Source organism: Carassius carassius, chromosome 48, assembly GCF_963082965.1.
Source record: "Carassius carassius chromosome 48, fCarCar2.1, whole genome shotgun sequence".
Classification (NCBI taxonomy): domain Eukaryota; kingdom Metazoa; phylum Chordata; class Actinopteri; order Cypriniformes; family Cyprinidae; genus Carassius; species Carassius carassius.
The window spans coordinates 9,174,252-9,190,986 of NC_081802.1; the positions used below are offsets into that span (position 1 = coordinate 9,174,252).

General features: G+C 39.1%; 1 long non-coding RNA gene across 6 annotated transcripts in view; it reads left to right on the forward strand.

Annotated features, from left to right (window-relative positions):
- LOC132131751 (uncharacterized) overlaps positions 1-16,572 on the forward strand; it is a 44,082-nt gene extending 27,510 nt beyond the window's left edge. For all 6 annotated transcript variants that reach the window (XR_009428936.1, XR_009428935.1, XR_009428933.1 and 3 more), the window contains exons 3-4: positions 1,609-2,649; positions 16,391-16,572. This is a non-coding gene — a long non-coding RNA (uncharacterized LOC132131751). The remainder of the gene's footprint in view (positions 1-1,608; positions 2,650-16,390) is intronic.
- The last annotated feature ends 163 nt before the right edge of the window (positions 16,573-16,735 follow it).

A 16,735-nucleotide genomic window follows, 5' to 3' on the forward strand; every position in this document is an offset into this window, starting at 1 on the left:
TCTATGGTGGGTACCGCATGGTGTGTTTGTGATTGCAGATTATTTGATATTTTTGAGGCTATTGCACAGTTCACCTGCATCAAATCGTCTTTTTCGCTACTTCGCTCCTCCTCCTTTCCTGGAGGTGGACACAGAAGAAAGATGGGGGAAGCTGACGAGATGTACATCTCGCGATAGTTGGATTTCAGGGCTGTACCTGATTTCGACCATGAGGCAACTGCAGCAGTGCCCTCCCTCTTTTGCTCTCTCGTATTCTCTCACGCTCTCCCTTGTAAGCTCCCTGAATTTTTTTTTTTTATCCATCCCCACACAGTTTCATTGTTCCCCTGTGCTTTGTAACTACGGCAAGCATGAAATGCACCTAAACACAGAAAGCGTCTTCCCTGCCCCAACCTCCATACCCATCCCATCCGCCTCCTTTCCCGTCTCCCCTTCAATAATATTTATAGTGCAATCTTTTTCTCACCCCCATCTTCTTTTTAGGGATTTTTTTTTTCTTTTTCTTATTCACAAGTCCAATGCTATGCCACGGCCCCCTCCGATTTCCCCCTTTTTTGCCCCAGCCCTCTCCCTTCGAGCTGACAGATACACTGTTCTCTCTTTCTTCACCTTTCACCTCCCTCCGCCCGTCCTGCCGGCACAATGTCGACGCTTTCTCCCGTGGCCGGCCAAACGCTGCCCTGAACTAACAATATCAGCAAGGCTGTCTCAATGCCAGGGAGCCCTATTGTGTCCTGCCAGAGGGGTGTTAACACCCATGTCTGGACCCAATGAATAGTATTATTGTGTCTGAGACATGCAGCTCGCCCCCTCAGTTGCACCCTGCCCCCCAACTCCGAAGATGTGCCCCATTTTTCTGCACTTAACCCACTTTTAGCCAACGTCATTTTGAGGTGAAACTTTCAGCGCTTTAGAACATGCATTAGTGTTGTAGTTTTTTCTAGTTGTAGTATTGGCCACCGGTTAAATAGGAACATTGTGGGATGGTTTACAAGGTTCCTATGGTCAAGAAAAGTCTGTGAATATTATTGAAAAGTAAAAAGTCATGGAAATGAATAAATATGTAGAAATTTGTAAAATATCTAAAGAGCTGCAAAACCTATGGATATTTATTAGTCAAGTTAGCAGTTTAGCCATTGTTTGCTAATGTTTTTCATGCTTTAAATACACAGTGAGTCCATAATGGAATGTCCTTTTGAACTAATTTGCATGACAATGGATGTCCAAAATAATTGAAATAAAGTGAAACGAAAACAAGAAAACATCCTCCTCATCTGTGATCTGTGTTTACAAGTAGTGTAGCTTACTTAGTGCCTGTTTATAGTCCAGGTTTTGTCTGCTGTACGGGGTAAACATCAGCATAGGGGCTGTAAGTGCACTTGGCAGACAGTTTCTTTCAGCCTGACATACTTAACTCAAAAAATCTCCTGCCTCAGCTTTTTTTATTCCAAGGTTACAAAGTTCACATTACTAACTGAGAACAGATGCCAAAAGATTCACCTTGCACATCTCCCTGATCAAAGCTGTGGATTGACATTTGCAATGGGCAAAATGCTAAAAGTTAAGCTGAACTTGTTTTCTCTCTCTTCCTTGCTGTTGTTTTGGCAGGAGTCGGAAGACGAGCGGAGAGTGGGAGTAGCGATAGTGGTGGAGGAGTGAACCCGGAGCAGGTGAACACAGCTGCGGACCGCCATGGGCTCTCTTCTATTGGTCCCGACTCTTCATCTTCGGGTCTCTGAGAGACGGCAGGGGCCAGCCAGGGAGCGCCGGAGTGGGCAGGCCAGGCAGCTCGCTTTCCCCGCCGGCTACCGGCTCCTCTGCAGTGAGGAGGGAGAGAAATCAATACTGAGGAGAGATGCTGCCAGGGGTCGCTCAACGCTACATCCAGCCATGGAGCCATGGGAGCCCAAGTGTTCAGCTTTCTCTCTCACAGCCCAATCTCAGTCAACTTGCATCAGCTAAAGAGAGCCAACAGCCTTGACGTTCTTCATGCTACACCGAGTGTGTGTGGTTCTGCCAGAGGGCCTTTTCAGGCTCGGCATCACTTGATAAAACTGTGCCTGCTGGAGAACGAGTAGAAAAAGAATGTCAAAAGTCTTTCTTTCACCCATCTTTGATTCCTTTTTCGCCATGAGTGCACATTCCCCCTGACTGTTGTAATGAGTGCTTGACGGAGATCTCTTTTACGCTAAATCAAGAAGCCTTCTTTTTTTAGTGGTTCTCCTCCTAAGCATGCACAAAGTGCTCTACATTTGATGGGCTGGGATGAGGGAGCAGTTTGAATCCTTTCCACCTTTTCCATGATGGTTTTCCATGATTTGTTTAAGGACGCCACTATTGGAGAGGCTCAGAAAAGGACATGGCCTTGATTTGTAGTTGAAGGTTTTGGCACTTAACCTTCCAGGGAACTTTACAATGGCTTTCAGCACTGACAATGGCACTTGATTGGTATTAATAACATTGCAGACAAATCGAGGACAGTGTGAGATGGAGAAGTTCCAAAAAGTTGCTCCCACAAGGCTGCAGATCCATTGGGATGTGGACAACTAAAACGTGGCCTGAACTAGATGTTAACCATTCAAAAAGTGGAGTGCTGGTGGCAGTGGATAGTTCCTGTATCCTTGGATGCTCAACAGGAAGTTGTATTTGGTAAGGAAAGATTTCAGTAATCTATATGCTTGGGTTAAATAATGTCAGCTTTACGTTGTGCTCTAGTTGCTGGTTGAATGTCCTGATTTGCATTATGTAAAACAAAGAAAGTGCCAGACGATTGTATAGAGACCCTCCATCCTGTCACGACTCCACTTGGTAGCGCCTTCTACAAAATGGCCGCTGATGCCTGCCAGCTGTCTCCCTGCCAAGATGGTGGCACCTTAAACGCTGCCCATCTGCTTAATCAAGGGCGATTATTTGGCTTCCAGATAATTGCATTTGAATATGCTTATTCCCCTTGTATATTATTGGTCGGGCAAGTAATTCATGCTGCCTTTGAAACACATAGGGCATATGTGCCTGTTTCCTTGATCGCTTGTATCCTTTTACAGTCTGTCTGTCTTTATGTTAAGCTGCGGTAGCGTTCTGTCATTTGAAATGGGAGAAAAATATGGCGTTAACACACAAAGCATCTGATGCCTGTGCCATCTGTGACATCTGCAACTGGGTAGTCTAGCTACGTAAATCCCCCACTCACAGGGCCTGGTTCGAGACAACCTCCCATAATGACCTCATTAGCATGCACCGCACTCCTCACCATAGGCCCTGGTGCACTGCTGTGCCGTGGGACCTGACAATCCGCGCCCTTCACACAAACACTGAACGGGCAACATTGTGTTCCTCCTTGCAATACAAAACTTCACACTAGTTTTATTACAATCATGTCAGTGGAGCTGAAGATCTAAAAGGGGCTTAGGCAGTTAGTCTGCATGCTCAGGGAGATGTCTGTGTACAGTGTCTGTTTGTTTTTAGCTACGCCAATAAAGTGGTTGTTTGGTTGAGTCAGATTTTATTCATTTAAATTTTTCTTTCAATTGACTTTAAGTTGAATAGGTTGTATTAACAAAATCACAGACCTTAAAGTCCTCAATAATTAGGAGCCAGGCAACTAAGGCGCGTAGGCACCTATTGTATCCGTTGGCGTTCTTCTTCTTCTTCTTCTTCCACTCGAGTCTATGGCAGCACATAGAACCGCTTGGGGGAAAGTTGTGGAATTTGGCACACTGATAGAGGACATTCTCAACATGAACCATAGCAAGTTTGGAGTCTCTATCTCAAACTCTCTAGTGCCACCACTTGTCCAAAATTTCACTCGTTTATGCGAAAAACTTTTGATCTGTAAGGCACAAAATCCTTGACTCATGCGGAGTCAAATGAACACCAGAATGTGAAAATCGTAAGGTTTAGTTTTTTCATTATTTTTTAATAGTTCGAAAAACCTACTTTTTCGATCTCGTCCTAGACAGTTTGTGCGATTTTTGGCAAAATTGGCTCAGATCATCTTCAGACCACGCTGGCAAAAATGTAAATGGGTTGTAAATGTACTTACAAAAGTTTACAACCCAAAACCTAAACCTTGTAAATGTAAAAGGGGGGATAAAACATAAAAAAGGAGCACTTTGAGCCAAGTCATAGTATCTTGCTATTTTGCCATCTCGTACAAAATATTACTAGTCATCATGAGAGTTTTGACTAGATCTTGAGTTTTTCCATTTTATTTCATAGTGATAAAACGTGTTAAATTCTGACTTTGACCATACGGAAGTCCAAAAAGGTTTTTGCAAAGATTGCGTTTTGATTTTTACATGTAAGAGTGCCAAACGAATGCAGAGTAGAATAAAGTGTGAATTGTAAATTTATTTTTGGGTGTTGTTAGGGACGACACAACATTTACTTGCTATGTTTCTCAGCAACTTAACAGATTCGTATTGAATGTTCATATTTTAGCTATTTTACATATTTGAGCTCATCCAATCAGAATTTAGAGTGATCAGGTTTATACCTTTAGGTTGTATTTTTTTTTCTTTTTTTGACTCTCTTTTGTTCAGTGTTGGTTAGCTTTTTTAAAACTAGCAATTTGGATGCTAGTGACACTAATGTGCTGTTAGCTGTCTAGAATAACAGTTTCTCATGTTGGCTGTGTTGTTTGTGGTTCATAGGTAGGATATGTCATGTGGGTGGGGTGATTTGGTTTAAATTGGGAGGAGAGGGCAGTTAAATTTTGGGGTGAGTGAGGGTGGTGGCTTATGCGTCTGTCTGGACAAGTTGATGTCTAAAATGCATATTAGCAGCAGAGTGGTACGTCTGGGTCAGTCAGTCTGTTCGTTTCATATTTGCATATTTACAACAGCTGGGGAGCCCATATGCTTTAGCCTGAACCAGACAAAATTAAATATAGCCTGCCACGCTAGCAAGGCTACTGCACCCCATGGCCCCCCTAAATAAACACACAAACACACACACATACACACACTGCAAATCTTGTGCCATTCAAGTTCTCTTTAAAACACGCACAAAAAAAAAAGAAAAACCAAAAAGCTTTTATGCTAATCGTAGCATTAGCCATGCGTGTGAGTACACTAGTGCAATTATGCATAATTCAGCACAAAGCTAGGCAGGGAGGCTGAGTACAGTAAATCCTGTTAGTGGCCTGCAAAGGAAGGGAAAGGAAAGGAGGCGATAGAGGGGCGAGTGTTACGGCCATTAGGCGCCAGAATAAAGGCCACATTTTCACCAGGACCTAGCGATATGTTAACCTCCCACCCCTGCTGTACAGGTGTAGACTTGTGGTGGACAGCACAAGATTTAGGTGTCACAAGATGTTGATTTGCTTTGTCCTGTCTGTGTCAAATTTGAATTCTGTCATCATTTACTCACTTTAATGTCATCCCAAACATATGACTTATTTTGGTTTGAATGACATGAGTAAATGATGAAAACAATTCTTTAAATTAAATGATTAGAGCTAAATTTATCTCATTTGTTCTCATAAGATGTATTTCATTTTATTTTAATTGAGCCTTTCAAATAATTAATGAATTAAATGTTATGTAAATGCAATTTAATTAATTCAGTTATTAGAATTGCCTTTTTATCAACAGCTACCAGGCTTCAGTTGTTGTTCTCATAACATGAAACCATATTTTATTAAATTTATTTTATTATTATATTTTATACTTTGTATTTTATTCTATTTTATTCCTTTTCTTTTAGAGCCTATCAATTAAATTATTAGAGCTACCTTTTTTATTATCTGTTGTAACAGCTACCAGGCTTCAGTTGTTCTCACAACATGAAACCATACTCCTTCCGGCTGTCTATACATACCCACTTGTAAACCTTTTACACTTCTACTTTGAAGGCCTGTAAGTCTTAAAGCTTAATAACTGGGCTGAACTATCTCAGACGAGTGGTATTCTGGTTCCAACGCTCCATCAAAATATAAAAAACGACAACATAAATCATCCCTTCCCTGCCTGTCTGCCATAAGCCTTTGTCCAATTCCTGATTAGCCTTGAAGAAAAGACCTTTTTCTTTTTTTTTTTGCATTTCCATGAGCATATGAGAGCATTGTGGCTCCCCTCTTTGCGGAGACGGGCTTATATGTTTAATGTCTTGATGTTAGCCGTGCTCCAGCGCCATCTCAATGTTATCAGGGGGTTTCTATGCTCTGAGTGCCCGCTGTTTTTATTTGCTTGGTTATTGATTGAATTCGGTCCACCCACAGAAGTAATAGTTGCTAAAAGCATTTATTGGCACTGCTCAGTTCTGCCAGGGTGATATGCAGCTTTTTTATTTATTTATTGTATTCCACCTGTGATCTGAAAAGTGGCTAGCCAGATTCTGGCAACACAATTATATCTGTGTATTCATTAGCATAGTAGCTCATTTCATAATATTTTAAGTAGATTTATGTTTTACCACAAAGCACTTGTGAACTCTTTGTATAACAACCGTTAGCATTTAGCATGCTACCATGCTGTGTTTATGGAAAGAAGACCTTAATAATTGATTTTGTTGTGAAAATGTAGCGTACTTGTGATCTGCATTTTAGTTGATTAAGTAAATGAAACACTTCCTTTTCTATTTTTCTTAAAGCCAGCAACATTTTCCTGTGTATAGGGCTATTACCAGCTCTTTTTAAAATATTTTAAGATTTTTCTCTCTTTTTTTAAATAAAGCTGATTAGCATGTAGCATACTAATCTAAACTGTTTAGTTCCTAATGCTTAGTATTGTAGCTAATTTAAAAAAGGATATAAAAATCTATATATCTATTTAACATGTCAAAGTTGTACTTTTCTTTGATCTAGCACTAAAAAGCTATTTCCAAGATCAAGTACAATATATCAGATACATTATCAAAAGCATAAAATTGTGCTTCACCTTGACCCCCCCCCAACCCCCCCCCCCCCCCCCCCCCCCGAAAAAAAAACTACCAGCTCTTTAAAACACTCTACCGTCTACCACAGCTGATTACAGTCGGAGGGAAAACAGGCGTTTATCCAAGCCACTGATTATGTCATTTTTAAGCCCCCAAAACACTGCGCTGTGTACGGAGTGTGTGTGCCGCAGAATTATGAAGCAAGGAGTGGTGTGTGTGAAAGAGAGAGTGGGAAATGGGAATGGAGTGCTGTTTTTGTATGATTAAACTGTCGGCTCGGTGGCACAGGCCACGTTGAAGAGCCTGGTCTGAGATTTGACCGTAATGAAAATGCCCCCGAACTGCACCCCCCACCATTTCAAACCGTTGCTTCAGACCAGCTCGGGTCTGTCTGTACGCTGAGAAGAGAAAGGAGACGAGGAACAAGATAGACAGACAGGGAGGGAATGAGAAAGTACCGTTCCGTAGCAAATGGTTTTGTTGGTCGCACGAGATGTAGACTGATGTAGACAGAAAGTGTAAGGTTGGGGTGAGTGTTTGAACAAGTAACTTCAAATCAGTGTTGAATTTTTGTTTTGTACCTCATATCCTGCCATTAAAGGGATAGTTCACCCAAACTTAAAATTCTTCCATTATTTACTAACCCCAGAGGTGTCAAGTAACGAAGTACAAGTACTTTGTTACCTTACTTAAGTAGAAATTTGGGGTATCTATACTTTAGCCGACTTTTTACTTCTACTCCTTACATTTTCACGCAAGTATCTGTACTTTCTACTCCTTACATTTTTAAAATAGCTTCGTTACTGATATTTCCTTTCCGCTTGTTTTTATTTTATTGTTTTTATAAATCGCGCCATCCGGATGGAGTGAATTTGATTATGGTTTGATGAGAAGTATAAACATATACCATTCCGACACCCTATTGGTTTGTACGCGATCCATCGCACCTGCACATGACACAAATCACATCACACTCCAGCAAGGACATAGCCAGTGTTGGGTTAGTTTATCAAAAAATATATTTCTTAAAAGTAGGGTTGGGTATGGAACCAGTATCCGATCGCCTCAGAGTCAGTCCCCTTAAATTTCAAATGAAACCGGCGTCAGACTGGTCTCCTCTCCGTCTTTCAGTGCGCTCTTCAATCCGCAGACCTCGGCGGAGCAGTGCAGGCGCACGTAAACAGAGGACACGTGGTATGTGTTAATGGATAGATTATTAGAATATCTGTATCTGTGCAGTTCTTTGTCATAAATACAGTTTACAAAAGGTCACGAGGGAGCAGTCGGGTTCTCATCTACTGTAAAGTTTTCGCTTGTCACCGCTCATCACTAAACAGCTGTTTCCTCCAGAGAAAATCTAGCCCTTAACACATACAACACATACACACAACAAACACATACTTTAATTGCACTTATTTAAATATACTTAATTTAATCATACATACTTTATACATACACTAGCTACTGTGCAAATGTCTTAGGCACGTTAGTATTTTCACTTAAAAGAATGGTGTTCGGCCAGTTATTTCTATATTTTGCTGTAGTGTGTCAGTAGAAAATATCAGTTTACATTTCCAAACATTAATTTTGCCGTTGTCCGACTGCTTGTGCATTCAAAATCGCACTAGATTATTATTAAAATGAATGGCAAACTGATATTTCCTACTGACACACTACAGCAAAATATATAAATAACTGGCTTTTTTGGGCTGAAAATACTTTTGCACAGTACTGTACTTTCAAACGACATTGTTGCTACTTTATAAAGAATGAGCATACAGTCATTCAAAGAACTGATTAAAGACAGTGACAGACAGCACTCATTTTAACTAAATATCAGAGTGAGTGACAGATACAGTAGAAGCATTATGTGTGGTTTTGTATTAAATAATGACCCAGATTGTGAAATACATTTATTAGCCGTAGATTAAGGGAAGCACAACTTGGGAAATGAGAGCATCCAAAGTGAAAGCTATGGATTTATTTTAAATATTTGTAATGTTCTTTAATGTTATCCATTTCTCACTGTTATTATTTCAAAAGTTATTATTTCTCACTGGCTCATTTACCAAATGGGTGCTTTCTCTTCGTCCTCCACAAATTAAACTACTGTAGGTAGTTCGGTAGCGAGACGTTTGAATAAATTATCGTTTGCGATTGACGACACGATTGAGTAGGCTATACCAACTTTGTAACTCATTACCCCCCGAACACTGGACATAGCAGACGTATGTAGCAAATACATGAAGCTATCAATCAAGAAGGTATCAGGATTATGTTATTTTTCATTTTTAGTTTTTGATTAATCATTCATTTTGACAGCACTATAATGTTAATTGTAAATAGACAGCCATACAAGTGTAATTATTACTAAGCCTGCCCTGGGTACACCAATGTTGTCCAGTGCCCTCGCAGATTCCTGCAGCTAAGCTTGGATGTACATTTACATTCCATTAAAGGTTATTGATTATATACCTTCTACAACTTCTCAACTTCTACAAAAGTCTTTTTAAACCCTAGTATCTACACTTCTACTTGAGTAATGAATGCCAATACTTTTGACACCACTGACTAACCCTCATGAAGGTCTAAACCTCCATGACTATTTATTCTGTGGGGCACAAAAGAAGATATTTTAGAAGAAGAAGAAGAACTTAGAAGAATTTGTATTATTTTGTGAGCTATCCCATTGATGTTTACTTCACACTGCACACAAATTCGATTTGTTTTGAATCCAGTTTTTAGGACTGATTAATTTTTTTTGTGCAGATGATGAAATCTGATCTATTTGTTCAAGTTTCCTCTGTTCTTGTTCATCGTGACATCTAGTTGCAGTGATAAACTCACAAGGAACATGAGAGAACCTAAGCAAGCTGTGTTGGACTTTCCTGCATGTCTTAACTGCTTACTCGTTCACTGCATAGTGAATACCACACAGTTCAGAAGAGAGTGATGGAAAATGAGTGTATTAAGCTGTTGACAACAAAACTGCTTCACTTTATCGTTCCTTGGGGTGGATGCTAATATAGTTTTCTGTACATTTCTTGTTCTTGGGGCTTTAACGAGGAGATAATAGTACACAGAGCACAGTAAATTTTTCTCTCCTCCACAAAGACTGTCTAAATATCATCTCGGTTGAGCGTGGGAACGAGTAAAAGTGTCAAATATTCAATCATTCGCTGGCTAGACGGCCCAGCTGCTCTATTCAGCTGCAGGTGAGGAAGGACCCTAGAGGTCAAGGTCAGGGGATTTGTTGTATGGTCAGATGTCTCGCTACACCCCAAAACATATTTGACTAGCAAACAAGGGGGTGCTTATTACTGTGGATTCTTTTCTGTGCAAACCTGGCAACTATTTTTTTTTTACGTCTGTTAATTTACAAGATCATGAGCTTGTTTTAAAGAAGTCCACGGGAATTTATTTCTAGCATCGGTCACAAGAAGGCAACATCGGTTTCACCGCATTTGTTCCCGCCGTCCGTCTCCTGCAGTGTAAACAATGATACCCTATTAAAATGAAAGCTTTTCTTCCTCTCAACATGTTTCTACAAAGAAACCAAGTTTTGGAATAGCAAACGAAGACACCAGCTCTGGAAGATTCCATTATTCATCTCCACCTATGCTTCATTAGATCAGCTGAAAAAGTCCCCCACATGCCAACCCCCCCAGCATCTCAATGGACCGGTCCCCATCTTTTCCAGAGAGGCCCCTCTTCCTTGTCCTTCGCCGTTCCCCCTAATCATCTCAGCTCACGCTGAAATCAAGCTTAGAAACGCCGCTGCTGTGAGCCTCTCTCTTTCCTTCCCCCCTTTCCGGCTCATTCTCTCACCTAGCTCACACATGCATGCACAACCACCCACCCACTGGTTAAATCCCTATCAGCATGTCAACAAAATGTCCGCCCAGCTGGGGTTGACACTCACTCGCCTCTGGGGCCTTACCTCCTCCTCGCTGACCCCCCTCCAGACCTTGTTCATTTGTTCTATCTCTAGAGCTGCTCTCGGACTCAAGTATATGATGCTAGTTTTTTTTAAAGAGTAATTGGTTCTTACAGAATCCAGGACCTGTGTATTTTCTAAATTTTCTAAAAAGTGACTCAAAAAAAAATTGGAAACTCTAGTTATTGGTATTGATCTTAAAATGCCCCTATTATGCTATTTTAAAGGTTCCTAATATAGTTTTTGGAGGTTTCTTTAACATGCATAGATCCAAAATCATTGTTTTTTTTTCATAATGTGCATTTAATTTCATTTGAATTCTCAATGATGCATAAACCTTTCTTTCGAAGCAGTTTGAAGATTCAATCTCTCTAAACCCCTCCTTTCTGTGAGCCTACTCTGCATCTTCACGTTTCGAGGCGTGGAAATGTTGCCACAATAACAGACCTGTGTGTAAAACTCTCAGACGTATTTTAAAGATTCTGTGCCGCGAACATTAAATGTTTCACATACTTTTGAAACTCCTGCGTTAAGTTTATCTTCATAAGTGCTCGTTGTCACAGGTGTTGTAAACACGATTGGATTTCTGGTTTCGTGAGGGGTTTGGCACCATGGTATCTTTGTTTCCAGGCAGAACGTTAAAGAACGCGATACACACGTCTCGCGAAAATCCTGTAGAATTCGACCAATCCGATAACGACTTGGACTTTCCTGAAGTGTTTCACTTTTGTGTGCCATATGCATCAGACGTTCAGCCAACGGTCTGTGGGCGTGACGTTTTTTTTTACACACATGGATGCCCTTTAATGTTTTTACGTATGTTGTGTGCATTGTAAAAAATGGCATATGGACATATTTTATGTTTCTCATTTCTACATGGACATGTTTCCGTCAAATTAACAAATACTTTTTGCTTTTATTATTGTTATTGTTGTAGTCACAATGGTGGTCTGTTTTGTGATTTATTTTTAATATTATTATTTATTATATTTTATGAAACAAAAAAGGAAAGTCAATTTTCTCCACAGAATCTTTTTGTTTATTCATCAGTTAAATGCTGAGTTTGAAATGTCAATGTCAACATGAACGCTCACATTTCTTATGTGTTTGTAGTCAAACAGCTTGGTTGTGATCAAATAAATCTTCAAATCAAATTAACAGATATATTAGACAGATACAAATTAACATATTTTAAATGTTTTATTTATTATTTTTATTAACAACAACAACAGTCTTTTTTATGTTTGTTTAAATATTGGACATGCACAGTTTAAGTTGAGTACTGAATTGTTTTTTTTTTTAAGACATATGTATGTCCTTTTATGTTATCCTGCATGTTCATGTACATTTGCAGAAATTTGCAGTTACTATATGGGCATATTTTTATCCTTTAAAATGACTTTTGTTGATGTTACCTGCTGTAGTCAGGTTGATTTAGTCATATAAATAGTCATAGTAATTTTGACTTGTACCATTATTATTAATATTATTATTATTATTATCGTTTTACCTGACAAACAATATGTTTACTGTGTATGAACATGATGCACAATTTGTGTGCTTGCATTACATTCAGTTTTACCTTTGTATAATATTCTAATACATTTGCCACATCCTGTCCTGCTCAGCAGCTCTTTTCCCATCTGGATTGTTCTGTTATGATTACATAATTATGGGATTGCAGTAAGATCGTGACACTTTGGTGAATATGTGGCTGATTCAGTCGAGATGCTGTCTGATCTGTATGTATAGTATGATTTTTTTTGGACACTGTCTTGCTCGGTGAAGTCTCAGTGGTGCTTAGTATCTGCCAGCTTAGCATGATTTTCATGTAAATGTATTCAGATGAAGGCAAGCAGGGAGACCACCAGCTTTGCTGGATCTTGTGTACCAGAATACAGTTGTCTGTAAAAATGAGTTGCATCTCAGCAGTAGATTATGAAAAGGAGAAAATGCCTGTATTGCCAGAACAGGTCACATAAACCCCCAATAAACCGCAACTGAAAGTAATTACATTCATCTAATGCACTGTGATCCACAGCGAATAATGAGTTTTTATGTTTTGCTCCTGATACGTCAATCCCGTTGTTTTGCAATTCAGACAGGCACATCACAGGCAGCCTTGAGGAAGTATACAGGGGTCCTCATGCTGTCAGTGGAGAGACGGCGAGGGAGGGAGGGTGATGGTCTACCATACAGTACTGGTTGTGTCCGAAATCTAAAGTGAATGACTAAAAAGACAGCGTTTTATGCATGAAGGTGCTTCTTAAGGAAACTTGTTTCAGATAGGCTTTTAAAGGTACCATAAAATCATGTCTGATGATCTAAAGAAAACACAGATGAACTTTAGAGATACGCGAGCACATATTTAGTGAAAAAATGCTTTATGTATAGAAAATGGAATCATGAGATAAATAAAAATATGGACATTTATTAATAAACTTGAAATCTGACTATTCATCACACTACAAATACATGTACATCGGAAAATGAAACAGAAGTTAAAAGTAAAATATAGACATGAACTTACTTGAAATTGTGTTCATTATGCTGTGGTAGCCATTATCTGCCATATTTGTTTTTATTTAATCATAAATGCAACATCTGCAGCAAGCAGAAAAAAAATCAGCTTTTTAGGCATATTGATGCAGACATTTGTGTTGTTGAAACACCAAACATACGTCAAATTCAATGTTTATAAACCTAATTTAAATGTGGAGTGAAATCAGATTTAAATGTGTCAGTGTGAATGCTCAGATTTCATGTAAGTTTACTAATAAATGTCCATATGTTGTCCAATTATGACCAAACGAGGAGAAATACCACAGGTGATGGCTGCCACAGTACACGAAGCACAATAAATAGTTCTCTCCCCTACAAAGACTGTCTAAATATCATCTCAGGAAGCGACTGAACAAGAGAATGAGTAAAAGTGTCAAATATTCACTGTCATTCACTGACTAGACGGCTCAGCTGCAGGTGCGGCAGGACCCTAGAGGTCAAGGTCAGGGTCAGGGGGGTTTGACGTCTCGCTACACCCCAAAACAGATTTGACTAGCAAATAGGGGAACACACAGGATGTAAATGTGCATTTCACTGCAGACCTGGCAACCCTGGGGAATTCTTTGGTGTTTGGATTTATACATTTTTTCTTTCTCTCCCTGCGCATCTCTGCTGTCATTGTTTCTTCTTCTTTATGTTGTGTTATAAGAAAATGACTGCTTTGCTGAGTACACAGAGAATAGTTTTTATAAAGCAGTGTTAAACAGGGGAACAAAGCTCCGTATGACCCCCCTTTATGGATAGAATGGTGTCATTGGGGACTGGACACTTTTCTCCACTGGCCTGATGTCTATCTCTCATTCTCTCATTGCTGGTAGTTATTTATAGCCCACAGAATAACTGATTGATGCAAACAGTGATCTAGTAGCATGTATTTTAATGCCGGTGTTCTTCAAAAAACACAGCTTGCGCTTAGCATCATAATATCAATAGAATACACGGAAGATATTAAATATAATAGATTTTATTTTTATACTTTGTTTTTACCCATTTAAGTTATTTTTTAAACTTGCCAGGTCAAGATAGTTATTTCATCATTTTAATAAAATTATTTTTAATAAACAAAATTAATAATGTAAAAAAACAAAACATTTAATGTCATGTTTTAAAATAACCGTGCTAAGTAAAATTATATATTAATAAAATATGTATTTTTAATGTGATAAGTAATGTTAAAAACATTAATTTCTATTCATATATATATTTGTATTAATGATAGATCTTGATATGGCATGAAAAAAAATACTTTATTAAAATATTATTTAACATTTAAAATTTGTAAAATGTAATACCTTTTTAATAATATTTTATAATACTAATAATAATAACAGTAATAATATTTAAATTATTATTTAATCTGAATGATAGATATTTAAAATATTTATATTTTTAGTTTTGATTTTAAGACAGTTATTTCTTAAACATTTAAATAATAAATAATGACATGAGCATAATATTTAAACTGTCTAGTGGCTAGTGCATGTACTCTGACACATTAATCTGGATGATGCAAATTCAGTCTGGTTTACAACATCTCTAGCCATCACTTCCTTTCCTCTCTCTTGACAGTATGTATCATTAGGCAAAAAATCCCAAACTAAATGAGAACGATTGCAGGTCATTTCAGCTGCATGATTCCGGGCTCCTCCTCTTCCCTGCAGAGTGATGCAAATAACCAGTTAGCAAGCTATGTAAACCCTTTTCATTCAGTGCACTGGATATTTGTCAGTCCGAGCATGTTTAGTGAGCATATGCTTCCTTCATTCCATACAGGGCCTCTTCTGCGCCAGCTTTATTTCATACGCCGCTCTCGAATTATTATGCCGCCAACAGCTTGCCTCAAATAATAGGACCCAGGAGCTGCAGCAGAAGTCCAGGGGGGTTAACCAGCACTTCCCCCCTCACCCCTCACAGTCCTGGACTCAGATCTTAATGGGACATCAGACAAGACTGTCTGAATCTAGGACCAGACACCCCCCTCCACAAAATCTCTGCCTGGGTTGTTGGCGTGTGTTCCCTCTGTGTGTGTGTGTGTTGGGGGGGGGGGGGTCTTGTCTCTGAAGGGCGATTACTGCCCCCACCCAAACGCTAGGTACATTAGACCATCTTCTGTCCGCCCAAACGGCTCCATACGCTTCCTAGCTTACCGTCAAGCTAACTGTTTGTTTACTGTCTGAGAATTCAAATCACATCACATTCACGACTCTCGTCCAATAAAACACGTCCTTTTTCAGACACTAGCTGGACAATGAACCTTTCATCTCAATTGTTTAAGATAAAATTGACAGACCATGGACGTTTTTTTTTATTTTCCTTTAGTTTCTTTTTCACTTAATTCGGTACAATAATATTATGAGTTTTATCAGAAATATGCTGCTTAAATAGCATGCATGCATTTTTGCAACAAAATACATATAGCGTTTATAACCATTTGAAAGGCCTTCTTATATATACATGTGTGTGTGTGTGTGAGTGTGTTAAAATAAAATGATGATGAACATCATATCCACCCGCCATGACTTTGTGCCATGACCAAGCAGACTAGACGTTGCGCACTGATGATTAAGCATGGTCAGTCGTTGAGCTGTCTGCATCTCAATCCCCAGAGGTGATATTAAGCACAGCCCTGGGGTCGATCCCAGTGTCCAGACAGTCCTTCCCCTGACCCCTGTCTGGCTCTAGGCTCGGGGTCAAACATCACGGCTGATAAAGTCTGCTGCGGGTAAACACTGTGGCGTGGCGGCGGGAGAGCAGCACACACTCGGCGTCATCACCGCACACGTGATGCTGAACATCCCGGCATCTGTGTGCTGTCAGTCAATTCTCAACCCCTCCCTTCTCATCCGAGTCTACACTCAAGCCACACCTCTTTTAGATGCTCTACAATGAATGGCTTGGCGATTTGCAAAAATATACTGATATGCTGTAAAACATAGGCCATAATAGGAATTTGTATTATGTATTTTTCAAATCAAACTGATGCTAATTCTGTCATATTTTCTTGTGTCTCCTCAGGTTTTGGACTAAATCATGAAGCCAGGATCAGCACAGACCATCACTGGAGATAGTTTTCCTTTTTTCCTTTATTTATTTACTGAATGTAACTGTTATTTAAGAAGACTGTTTGTGTTGTTTGTATCGGATCTTTCTTTTTTCAACAAGTATTTTTGGACAATACAGGTAAGTTTATTGTTTGACTATAAACTATTTTTTAAATGTACAGTACAAAGGACAATTAATAATAATGAGAATTACTGCCAACTTAAAAATGTATTAAACTTTATCATATTTAGATAGATAGATAGATAGATAGATAGATAGATAGATAGATAGATAGATAGATAGATAGATAGATAGATA